Below are 12015 nucleotides of genomic sequence, written 5' to 3'. Positions count from 1 at the left end.
ATGAGAAATTCAACAGAAAACATAAGGAAAAAAATCAGTGCAAAATTATTATGTAAGACAAAGCACCCATCCTTTCCATCAATAAGCAACAGCCAAAATAAATGATTTTCAAGCACTACAGAAGTTTTTCATTCTGAATGTTCCCGTTGATGAACTTAGCAAAATTCAACAGATCTAGGCTGAATATTTTCCTAACATTAATGGATAGAAACAACACATTTATCCAGAGTGCATCTCTTCACCACCACATCCAGAAGCTTGTATCATAACCACTCCTTGCCATAGGGTACCTAGCAGTTACTTGAGCAACAGGCACAGACTCCTTGTTTATAGGCTTCATAGTCCAAGTCAGCTTTGTGATACCACTTAAGTATAAAGGCTGAGTTTGAGAGACACTTGGATTGTGTTCTCCCTAAGCCTATTTTTCCTTGGTAAAGACAAATTGCAACAAGTTGTGAGCCTCTCCTCTCCTCTCATTTTTGCCCATCTAGAAGGGCAAAGCTCTTGAGCCCAGCTACAGTAGAGCTCTTTCTCTCACCACAGTAAAACTCTCTGATCACTATTGCAATACCACCAGATAAACGCATCAGAACACCTCCAGTTTTCCCCACAAGAAACTAAAACACACAGACAAGCAGGCTGACTGGATGTGCAACACAATAATGATCAAAAATTGTCTAGCAGCAACACCGCATTTGCTTCCTGTAACCTGTGTCTTCCATAGGTGCTTATTAAACATATTTATCCACATCGGTGAATATTTGGAACTGATACAAATTGCTGCAACCATAGCAGAGGAACAGATGGCTGTGAAAGCTGCTCTTCATACACTAGAGATCTCATACGTATGAGAATCTGTGTTGCAGTACATGCTGTTGATGTCCCTACCCCCATTTTACTCCAGTGTAAAACTAGAATATTACGAGTCCTGCTTTCTTCCTCTCACCAGAAACAGGAACAAACAGCAAACATGAATCTTTCAGGCTCACCTCATCCCTCAAATGCCTCCAAAGGTGAGGCTTAGAAGATGATAACACCTGAGAGCATTCCACCATGCTTCAAAAAAAAAAAAAATCTGAAATACCACACAGCTAAAAAAGCTAGAATACTGGTTTTGTTCTTGTACTAACACATAGGCATTTTTTTTTGAGTTAGTCTGCTGTTGTTTCCCCCACAAACCCTAGTAATTCTGCTAACATTAAAGACTGAAGCTGAAATCATGCATTCAGTAAGACCAAGACCTGATCGATTCGTTCAATTCAGCGGCATCTTTTAGAGAACAGCTGAGTAAAAAAGCATGGTTCTTGTTCCCAGTTATAATACAGAGCTTCTAACACCACCGTGGCTATTGCACATCAGACAAGGATGGTTTTCACCAGTGACTGTTTTAACCTCCCACACAAACATACCCACAAGTTGAACCACAACCAAGTATTTATTTATATGAAGACTGACGGCTGCTCTTGTGATTACTGGCAGCATTTCTAGCCACCAATATAGGCAATGGAAATTTTTACAAACCTAACAAAGAATCTATTTGTCACAAAAAAAAAAGCAAAATGTGTTATCATACTTCAGAGGTGTTAAATGTTTCAAAAATATTTGATCCCAACCTTAAATTGGTTGGGATGACCAATTTTTTTTTAATTTGCTTTCAGTGAGAGAAGGAAGAGAAGGGATAAGAAGGCATTACTGTTATTATTGGCTCTGGGTTACATCGGTCTGGTTTATTTTGCTGAGTGCAAAAGAGAGTGGAAAACTACTTAAAGCTCAACAAAATAACATTAACAAAGATCATTTTCTCTCTTAGGGACTTGTCTGCATCCAATTTTTATGAGTTGAGGGGAAAAAAAAAAGGTGATGTTTAAGCACACAGAGCCTGAATTGCTGAAGACAGAGGCAAGTGATACTGCAGCAGCTGCAGATGCTATCACATTCAGCTCTTCATCCAGAAGCTGCTGCTCCCACTGCATCCCATGAGCTCGTCTCAATCACACCAGGAAGCCTGGCCCAGCAGCACCGCTGACAGCAAGGAGGTCAGCCCACAATGGTGCTGTGCCTGGGGATGTGTCATCCTGTGTTCTCCTGCCTGCAACCTCAGCTGGCAGGACAACAGGCAGCTAGAGAAGATCACATCAACCTCTCACTGCTAAATCTGCAATAGATTATTGGTCCAAATCCTCCATTTTTCTTTTATTTCCCCCCAAAATCCAAATAATAACACAAAAAGTTCAACTTTGCTGAAAATAGGTTCAAATGCAAGGACTGTAATATCCCTCACTTCTGCTAAGGCCACAGTTTCACTTGAAGAGATACTAACGATATGTCAAAACAGAGTGGAAATTATGAAGAAAATTCCTCAGTAAATATTCTATGCTAATTAAAAAAGAAAATACTTGATGTCTTTGTCACATAATTACACTTATGTCAAACTTCACTAGACAAAAGCACATCAATTTTGCTACTTTAAATTAAGTAATATATGTAGACATTCATTTGAAAGAACCGAAAATGCAGTTACTGGGTAACCCAGTAAGAAACAACTACAAGTGTAGTGCTTACAGGACTTCTTCCAGTCGCAGGGGCAGTTTGAGTAGATCTTTTTTAATCTCTTTATTATCCCCAGTTGTGCCATGCATTAATTAAAAAAGATTAATTTGTACATAATCACAGTTCAACAGCACCAATAAAGGTATCATTATGGGCCACAAGAATTCCCTGTTCCATCAGCAAAGGAGAAAGGAAAGATAAAATAAACAGCACTGGTTGAAGTGTTCACATTCACCTGACATCACACCTAGCAGATCAATACACAAGCCAACAGCAACACTTGAGGCAGCCCTCCTCAGGCTCGAGCGCATAAAAGGTGCTGAAGGACGTTGGGGTGGCAGTGGTTGTTTTTGGCTCAGAGGGGGTTTGGAATGTGCAGGGAGTTGTTTTGATATTAAGCCTCCTAAAGTCTTTTGAAAAAAAACACCAAAAGTTATGATGCATCCTTTCATGAGTTCTAACAAAACAGCAGCATATGTCAGAGATCTCTTGTAGTAGCAATGGTAGCTTAATCCTTTCTTTCCATGACACTAATCTTGTGTTCCTGTCCACTCAGCCATCTGCTGTCATCTCCTTGTTGTGAGGAACCAGCTATTTGTTAACCTGAACAGTGAACTGATGAGGGTTTTAAAGAAAGACAGGAAAGATTCTGAAAGAATCTTTGACTTATATTAACCCAGTTACAATGTGCTGCAGCAGTGAAAACAAATGGTGGGAATCAGGAAGCAACAGCGTGGGGACTGCTTGAGGAAAAGGACTGCCAAGGAAGAGTTCCTTCTATCACAGCCTCCAAGAGCATACTTTAAGCTAATTAAGTTAACAGGAAACATTGAGAAATAGAGTACTTGAGGGGGGAGGAGGAACGTTGCTAGGAAGAGGATAAACACATCATCAGCACCTACAGAACAGAGAACACCATAAATAGTAAGATCTGTAAATTCTTCAGGGATCTGACTGACAAGCAAATGTGCCAACCCAAATCAAATTAGAAATTATATATACAGAAAGCCATCTCCTCCATTGTGCAGTCACCATAGGAAATGAACGTATGTAGTTACATACAGGATGAGTGAACTCTACTGAACTTCACATTTGAGCAAATGGAAAAGGCACGTAAATTCCAAGGAATACAGTAAAACCCAATTTTAATAAGATCAACTCACTTGAATTTGTTTTAAATGAACTGAACTCCAGACTCAGTAGTCCAAATTAGATATTTAACCCTTACATCTTTCTTAGCACCATGATATGAAACTAAGCACTAAAGTAAGCTTCTTACGTACATGTAAAATTTGAACTGTTGCAAAGGTGATGATCTTTGTGACTTTTAAAGACAACCTCTAAAAAATATTTTCAGTGCATAAATTTTCAGAGTCAGGAAATCCTCAATAGCATAAAGAATAATAGAATTTACTTTTCAAGACCTCATTTTGTGAAACAAGTAATACAAGTTTTCAGCACAAGTTATTCAGAAAATTATAACCATCTCAGAAAAGAGCTTTTAAAGAAAGTGATTTGAACTCCAATTACAGGAGAATAACAATTCATCCATCACTACAACAATTGTTTCAATACTGTAATTACAACGCTGAATCTAAGTACCTGATATTTTTCAGAAGAGATAGCACACAGAGCAATTAGGCAGAATTTACATCTGAAGAGAGGTAAGTGGTATCAAGTAGTACCTACCTAATGATGACATGACCTCATGAATTGTCACTAGGTAAGATGTTATTTCCAGAAGAGAATGAGAGCTCACTCTCTTCTGACAAAGTAACTTAATTTTGGGTAAGAGGGATAAGGAACAGAAAGTTGCATTTCCATATAAAGTTTATAATAAACTGGCTGGTTATGAAATTTATCACATCTACTGGCAAAGTAGAAAACAGAAAAACGGCTCATATTAAAACAGGAAAAAAGGGTTTGGGTATCAGAGCATGAACCTAGCTTTGATTTTAAATATGTCCAAATACACGGCATTGGAGAATTAACAAGAACAGAACTTCAAAAAGCTATAAATATTTAAGGAAATTATGTATTTCTCCCAGAGGCCTTAGCCACAAGATATGTACAACAGCACTGTGGTAGCTGCAATGAAGAAGTAACACTCAACATACTGAAAACCGGTGCATGAATAGTATGACCACTGCCATTCCTGATGGATCAGTTATGCAGAATCTATCCTAGAGGGGAAAATCAGTCTAGGATTTGGACTCGATTCCTACGGGCTCCCTCCAGCTCGGAGTATTATTTTAACTGAGATTAACAGGGCTCTTCTCAGGAAGATGTTACAACTTAAATTATCAAGACTTTTACACTATGATGATGATTCTAGGAAAAGACTTACTGTTGTTATTATCTTTAAGTTTTAATACATTCTCTTTGGCTTTAATCACCCACAAAAAAAAAATCACACTTGAAGGAAAAAAAACAAGTCAAATTTACATTATTTATTCCCTTTTGACCATAGTTTCCAATTATGACAGAGAGAAAAGCCAGTCAATCCAAATGCCAGCGAGACACTGTCCTACTTCATTCAAATTCTGTTTCCTCTACATAAGCCTTAGAGATGCACTGATACTATCAAACTACTTGCATTCAGTGACAGCATCTGAAATTTCCTTCTGTAGTGGGTTTCCAAAGCAGAAAGGCATGCTCTGATTTAGGATTCTAGTTTGAGCTGTGTAAAGCTGGGCTTCACATACAACTGAAGTTCATTAAAAACATTTTTGATAGCTTTTATAGCATATAGTGACTTGCGTAACTCCATTAACCTACCGAGGCTTAAAATTATTGTCCTCATTGTCCTCATCACTAAAGGATAATAAAGATGCCATAGCACATTATTTTAAGAAGTTACCATTAAACAGACAAAGAAATAATTCATTTGGTACAGAGTTTCAAATGTACCTACACTTATAACTTTTGAGGGAGGTTCATATTTTAAAAGTAAAAAACTCATTCAGTTCCATAACAATCTCCCACACATTTGCAAAGATCAATAGCATGGCTTCAAGTATGTCCACAGAAAACCAACAGCCCACCCAGGGCAAAAACTACAGGCAAAGACAGCAGATGATAGAAGATGCTTGCAGAAAAGCTAAATATGTGATAAGGAGAAATGGAAGCGAATGGATTAGCAAACAGTGGGGAGAAACACCACATAACCTTATTGACTACTCAAAACAGAAGTCACGATTCTGCTGGTATTAGATACTCACACATACTTAGCAGGGCAGTATTAACTATTATCATGCAGTGGAACAACTACTTCATTACGGCTACTTTCTCTTATGCCAGTACTGAAGTCCCTTTCGTGTTATTTTGTACTTCAACCATCACACCGTCCATCATTCTTCTTTCTACAAAAAGAAATTGTGAAACAACTTCAAAACAGCCTTTTTCTTTACTTTTTACTTCATAGGACGTTATTTATAGATGCTGACAAAGAAGAGCGGCCTGAGAGATGTTAAAAAAAAAAATTCTTACGCAATTGATAGAAAACAGAAGTCACTTCTCCAGTGCAAGTAAAATAGAAGCAGCATAATTAAGCAAGGATGGTAGTATGACTATTATTCTAGAAATAGACAGCATAGAGTAGTTTGGTATTTGTCATATTAAACAACAGCTAGACATGCCAGATTTGATACATGCAATTTAAACTTACAATGAGTCACTGTTGTATGCTTGGACGCTATAAGTTTAAATTTTTCCATGTCAATTAGAGCTTAGAATTCTAAGTGACTGAACTAAGAATGTAATTCAAGAATTGATCTCTTCATATAAATAGTTTTAACTGTTAAAGGGGAGACAGTGGGTGGAATGAGGTAGGAGAGGGAAGCACAAACTCCAGCTACAGTTTTTGAAATACAGCTGAGTCATGAGCAAGAACAAGAAAAATTGCTCTCTGGAAGAATACAGGTCTTTTTTAAACTGAATTCACCAAATACAAAGATAAATAAGGAAAAAAATAGAAAAGTAATTCAATTATCTTATCTATGCAGACAGTACAGCAGATAACTTATCAAGAATAGAAGGAAATCTAAGTAACTATAGAACTTAAGCTGTACTTGCACAACACTAAGTAAAGCAGAGCAACAAGCATGGGATTCTTCTGGATTTTTAAACAGAAAAAACACTGTTGTCATTTCCTACCCTGGAAAAGGCTCTGTGTCCAAGCTCTGCCATTAATAGAAACTTTCAATTTGGAAAAAATTAGTCTTTATTATTATTGTTTTTAAAAGATAAGCTGCAGCTGCAGCTAGACAAACAAACAAGCCAGTAAGAGTTCAGCTATGAAGTGAATCACTTTATTACTGAGCCATTGTCTAGACTACGCCATACATTTCTATTAGACACAGGAATACAAGAAAGGATGGGTTCCATGTCTGTCATGAACACTGACTTCAAGACTAGAACACAGAATACACGATAAACACTGTCTTTATCAAAAGGAATGAGAGGTGGTGCCTGGTAGCTGAGCACAGCTGCAGTGTTGCACAGAACAGCTGGCTGGCTTCACAAGCCACAGCCCTAGTATGCCACACAAATTCAACTTAGATTAGAAACAGCACAGTTCAGGGGTTAAGAGACAAGTTTACATGAGACAACTACCCAGAGCATTACTGGAATTTGCTAGTGAACTGTCACTAAGGGGAAAAACTTAGAGTTCCAGAGAAATAACACATGCAAGTTTTCAAGCATTCTGTTTTGTAACACATTGTCCTGACAGTAAGCAGGCTGGGGAATAAGAGACACAACACCTAATCAGATACAAGTTTTAAAGTAGGTATGGTTGGTTTCTGTTTTTAATTTGATCACTGTGGTCCAGTGTTAAACTCATGCTAACACACTCGTAAATCTGAAACTAAGTGCTATATGACTCACCACAGAAATAACAGTGACACGAATGCAAATCTCTAAATGTTCATGCTCCTCTCAAGCTGCCCAATGACTACTTCTGATCTCTCTCCCTACCCCTTGACACTGGCTGCAATGAAGAAATCTGTACTTCACTGTCAGCAGAAGCAGCCCACAACCTCATGTGGAATACGGCTACTTCAGGTTTAACATCACAATATTTTTATGAACTGGCACTTCACAAGTTTCCATAAGTAAAATTTTGTTGTACCATGTACGTGTAGCTGAGCTTATCTACACATTAGATAGAAGTCTACAGGCCATTTTTGGGAAGAAAGTTAAGTTTTGCAGTCCCCATCTACTGTTCAATTTTTCAACCTTACTAAAGTATAGGTTACAGAAATATGAGCATTCAAAAGCTTACATCAGCAATACTAACTCCTACAGGATCCTACAGCCTTTGAAGAGCATGAGGATGGCCATCACCCCTCCAGCCAAAAGCCTCCTGGGAGAAGGGAGCACTACTGAACCTGGGGCACATCCTGCTGCAAACAGCAGGCATCACTGCCAACACCAGAGCAACACTTCTCCCACTGAAAGTCCTTACTGATTCTCATAGAGCTTAGGGGAACATCCTTTATAGATTCTCTTCCTACAGATACACTTTTGGACCCTCCAGCACTTGCATTTGACAGACAGAATGAAGGGGAATTGACTGCATTGTTTAAAATTGGCCTTGTAATATGGATGTCACTGAAAGTTATTTGAACATCACTCATGCAGATATATCATAAGAACCCCATGTTGCAGCCTTCCTCATTCATTAGCATAAAGTGGGTAATTAGCATCATTAACATTCTTCCCAGCTGGAAATAATGTTCTTCTACATTGCAGCTAAAATGGCACACTGTTCAGAGAGGCCTTTTTTGCCACAGACATTCAACAGAAATTTAAGTTTCCCATTTATTCTTCTTCTTTAATAAAGGTTACTACATAACGTATTTCTTGAAGTCTTAGAGAGATTAAAATATCATTCCAAAGAACAAAACCTGCAGCAAGTAAAAAGCAGTAATGACTATTTTGGCCTTTGAGCATGACAATTTCACATCCATTGCTAGGAATAAGAAAAAACAATTTTAACTATTAAAAGAACATAACTGTATGAAATCAAAACCACTAATCCCTTTATACAGAAGACATATGGTGGAAATTAATAGCAAGTGACAAAAGCTTTTCCCCCCTCATGAAAGTTTATGCATGCTGTGATGTGTATGCCTATTTTTATGAAAAGCCAAGTTATCTTTATATAATTAGAACAGCTCTTGAGGCAGGAAGAATATAATTGGCAATAATGACTTAGAACTGAGAAAATCTCACTGGAGTTATCACTACGTCACAGCCTAAGCGCGTTGCATAAGAATAGTCTTGTAAAACAAGAGACAGAAGCAAGCTGGGGAGGAGCAGCGTTCAGCACAGACATTTTTCCTACTCCTTGGCTGTGAAGATGAATAGTTGGAAAGCTGGCAAGTTTTCACAAGCATGACTGAGCTCAGTCCTTGACTCAGAATTAAATGGGACGTAAGGCTTTGGCTGGCCAAGATCACTAAGCACAAACAAAAATTTAAAGTTACCTTCATCATTGATGTTACTGTAAGATAAAGTAATTAGGAACAACACTTTTTTTTTTTTAATTGTTTGTCACTAATCTGTCATTACTGTGGGCTAATAAAAACCTGAAAAAAAAAAATCAGCTTAGTCTTGTTCCAGGCTGCATTATAAGAATAGGAAAGTTTGTGTTGCCCAAATTGAAAATAACTGAGTTTTATTTATACCTATGTATATGACAGATCATGACTTATATACATAGGTATACACTGCCTTACTTTGTGTATTTTATCTGAATTCATACTCGCAACTCTTGCTAGTGCCAGGTTAGAATACACATGGTCTACGTAGATCTTTATCAATATGCAGAATGAACAAGTAACAAGGATCCATGAAAGTAGAAAGGTAGGGCTAGACTGAGGTGTTCTATATAAATCTCCCTGTCCTACAAAAATATTAAGTGAGGAAATGATACTCTTCTGTTATCAATAGAGGCACCACCATGACTCAAACCCTACCCCAGAAGGCAAAACTCCAGGCTAGGAGTAGTGAAGGAATCAAGAAATCTTTTCTCCCTCAAATGCCTCATCTAAAACTGGGCAGCTCAAAGCTGTTGCCACACGTCTCAGTGACTGAAGCTACAGACTGAACTATATTTTAGCATTCACTTGTGTCAGACAACAAAAAAAGCTTTGAAGTACTTTGGATTGTGCTAAAATATTTCCTGACACTTGAAACTATGCTGATTGAATAAAGCAGGTCCTCTAGCAACCTCCAGCAAGCAGCTTCCTAACACAGCTATCTTCCTTACAATCAAGGACAGAAAACTTCACTGCAGCTACATTTAAAGAATCAAAATTAAAAATAATAATAATAAAATATGGTTTCCAGCTCATCCCATTTCCAAAGAATTCAAAAAAAACTGGGTCTGCTTACATCATCAGGGTTTCAAAATTGTCCTTTCCCACAGCATTCCATCTATTAGAAAATAACAGCTTAGTCATCCTAAAATAAAAATAAAAATATCTACTGCCTGCTTAACATTAACAGAACATGACAGAAAAAGAAAAGCTCAAAATAATTGCTCTAAGCTTAAGTCTCAGTCTTGCAAAAAAATTAAGTGGACAAGTAATACTGTATCCAGAAGCTATCTACACTGATTTTGTTATATGCAGATCAACATTTCACTTGGGTACACCTTATATATATAGAATCAGATTCTACAAGTATACCTCTAACCCAGTGCTACTGACTGTGTACAAGCTGCTCAGAAAGCTCATAGGAAAGGCCTACACTAACAGTTCTACAAATCATCTACAAATGCACAATCTTAGAATTGGTAAGAAGAAATTAAGATATGGGGAAATAGAGATTTATAACCCATTAAAAGGGACGTGCTAGTAAAACAATTACAAACAACTCTGCTAAATTTGGACCAATTATAAGCAATGGGAAAAAGCTATGGAAATTTGGGAGTCTAAAAGAAAGTTGAAGAAATGCTGAAAAAAAAATATTTTTCCAATGCTGGAAAAGAAAAAGAAAAAAAACACAAAGTAGAAGAAATAGTGAAAAGCACAGACAGATCTGTAAATCACATTGATAGATCAACTTCCATCAAGTATTAGTATTCTGCTTCACAAGACTGCTTGTGAAGTATGTGGTCTGTATTCCCTGTTCATTTGGCTCTCGTTGCCAGCACCTCAGTTCTGCTAAACTCTATAGTTGCTACATTCTCCACAACTCACAAACTTCTCTGGATCAAAACAACTCATATAACTATGTGCAAAAGGAAGTTTCAGTGAGATTTTGCCCTTACTGCCTTCAGAACCACCAGAGTTTAGCCAAATAGTTTAAGAAGTTTTAGTTTACAGAAATGAAAAGCCAATGTTTTTATTTATGGGACCAAAATAGTCATGGAAGACAGCAAAGATACTAGAAATCTTTGCTATCATATAGAACTATAGCAAGTCATAAGCTGTAATTGCATTGGCAAGTAATTGGTCACTTACTGATGACCAAAGTTTAGTTAATCATTAGTCACTGCTGTCCTCTTCAGTGCCAGAGACTGGATCACAGCAGATGGCTCTCCCCCTCTTGAAACAGAAGACTATCATACTCTTCAGCATGAACACTGTGCTTCCAACACTTCAATCTTCATCAGCTTCTACACACACACTGCAAACGCGTGAGAGGTCTTATGAGATTAGACTATATTCCCAGCAAAATAGTGTAGTCATTCAAGTTACCACCTCAGCCTGTTTTTACATTAAAGCTTTCATACCCATAGCAATTTCATTTAACTAAACTAGCCAATATATCCTATGTATCAGCAGACATTCCCCAGAGTTGCAACTAACAGCAAAAAAACAAGAGTAGAAAAGAGTATGCCACACAAGAGTGATGAGAAAGTGTGCTGAGTGTAGACTTGTATTAGCCTAACTACATATATGGAAGAGTTCAGAAGGTGTTACAGTGCTTCCAGCTGGGAAAGTAAGAGAAAGGAGAGGTGAGCAACACCAGTGAGCTGGTATCATGTTCACTTCTGTTCCCTCTGTCAAGGTATGGCATCTCTTTGATGTAGGTGACAGTCTCTTCCCAGCTCATTTATACTCTTTCAAGTGCTCCTATTTCCCCTCAGGAGTCTCTTATGAAATAGTCTAACCTCACTGAGCCAAACTGCAATGCAGACTACACTCCCTTGCTAGAGGATAGGAACAAGGTACACTTTCCCTTTCATTTGATGCTCATTTCAGACCTGAAGTTGTAGAACACAATTCAGCATGATACAAGTGTAAGTACTGAAAGAGCCAGGTGAAGACTTGTGAGAAGGTTGGCTCTAGCTTTGTTTCTCAGCAAGGGCAGCTGAATCAGGACTTAAGTCAAAGCAGTGTATCACTGGTTTGTAAATTTCTACAGCCCTCAAGCATAAAAAAAGAGTTGTGACTATTTTTGAACTAATGCTTCCTGCATTCCTTTGTAGTACTTACAACTTCCTCAGAG

At 37.8% G+C, this 12015-nt stretch overlaps 1 long non-coding RNA gene across 3 annotated transcripts in view; it reads right to left on the bottom strand.

Moving 5' to 3' along the window:
* Positions 1-12015, bottom strand: part of LOC149916606 (uncharacterized) — an 83810-nt gene that overhangs the window by 47965 nt on the left and 23830 nt on the right. For 2 of the 3 annotated variants that reach the window (XR_016469455.1, XR_016469453.1), the window contains exon 2: positions 11025-11190. This is a non-coding gene — a long non-coding RNA (uncharacterized LOC149916606). Of the gene's footprint in view, positions 1-5771; positions 5913-11024; positions 11191-12015 lie in introns of all 3 variants that reach the window. The other variant, XR_016469454.1, reaches the window with a different exon arrangement.

The sequence above is a fragment of the Phasianus colchicus genome, chromosome 10 (assembly GCF_987193195.1).
Source record: "Phasianus colchicus chromosome 10, bPhaCol1.hap1.1, whole genome shotgun sequence".
In the NCBI taxonomy this organism is placed as follows: domain Eukaryota; kingdom Metazoa; phylum Chordata; class Aves; order Galliformes; family Phasianidae; genus Phasianus; species Phasianus colchicus.
Note: the sequence above shows the minus strand (reverse complement) of the source record. Positions and strands in the feature narration are given on the sequence as shown.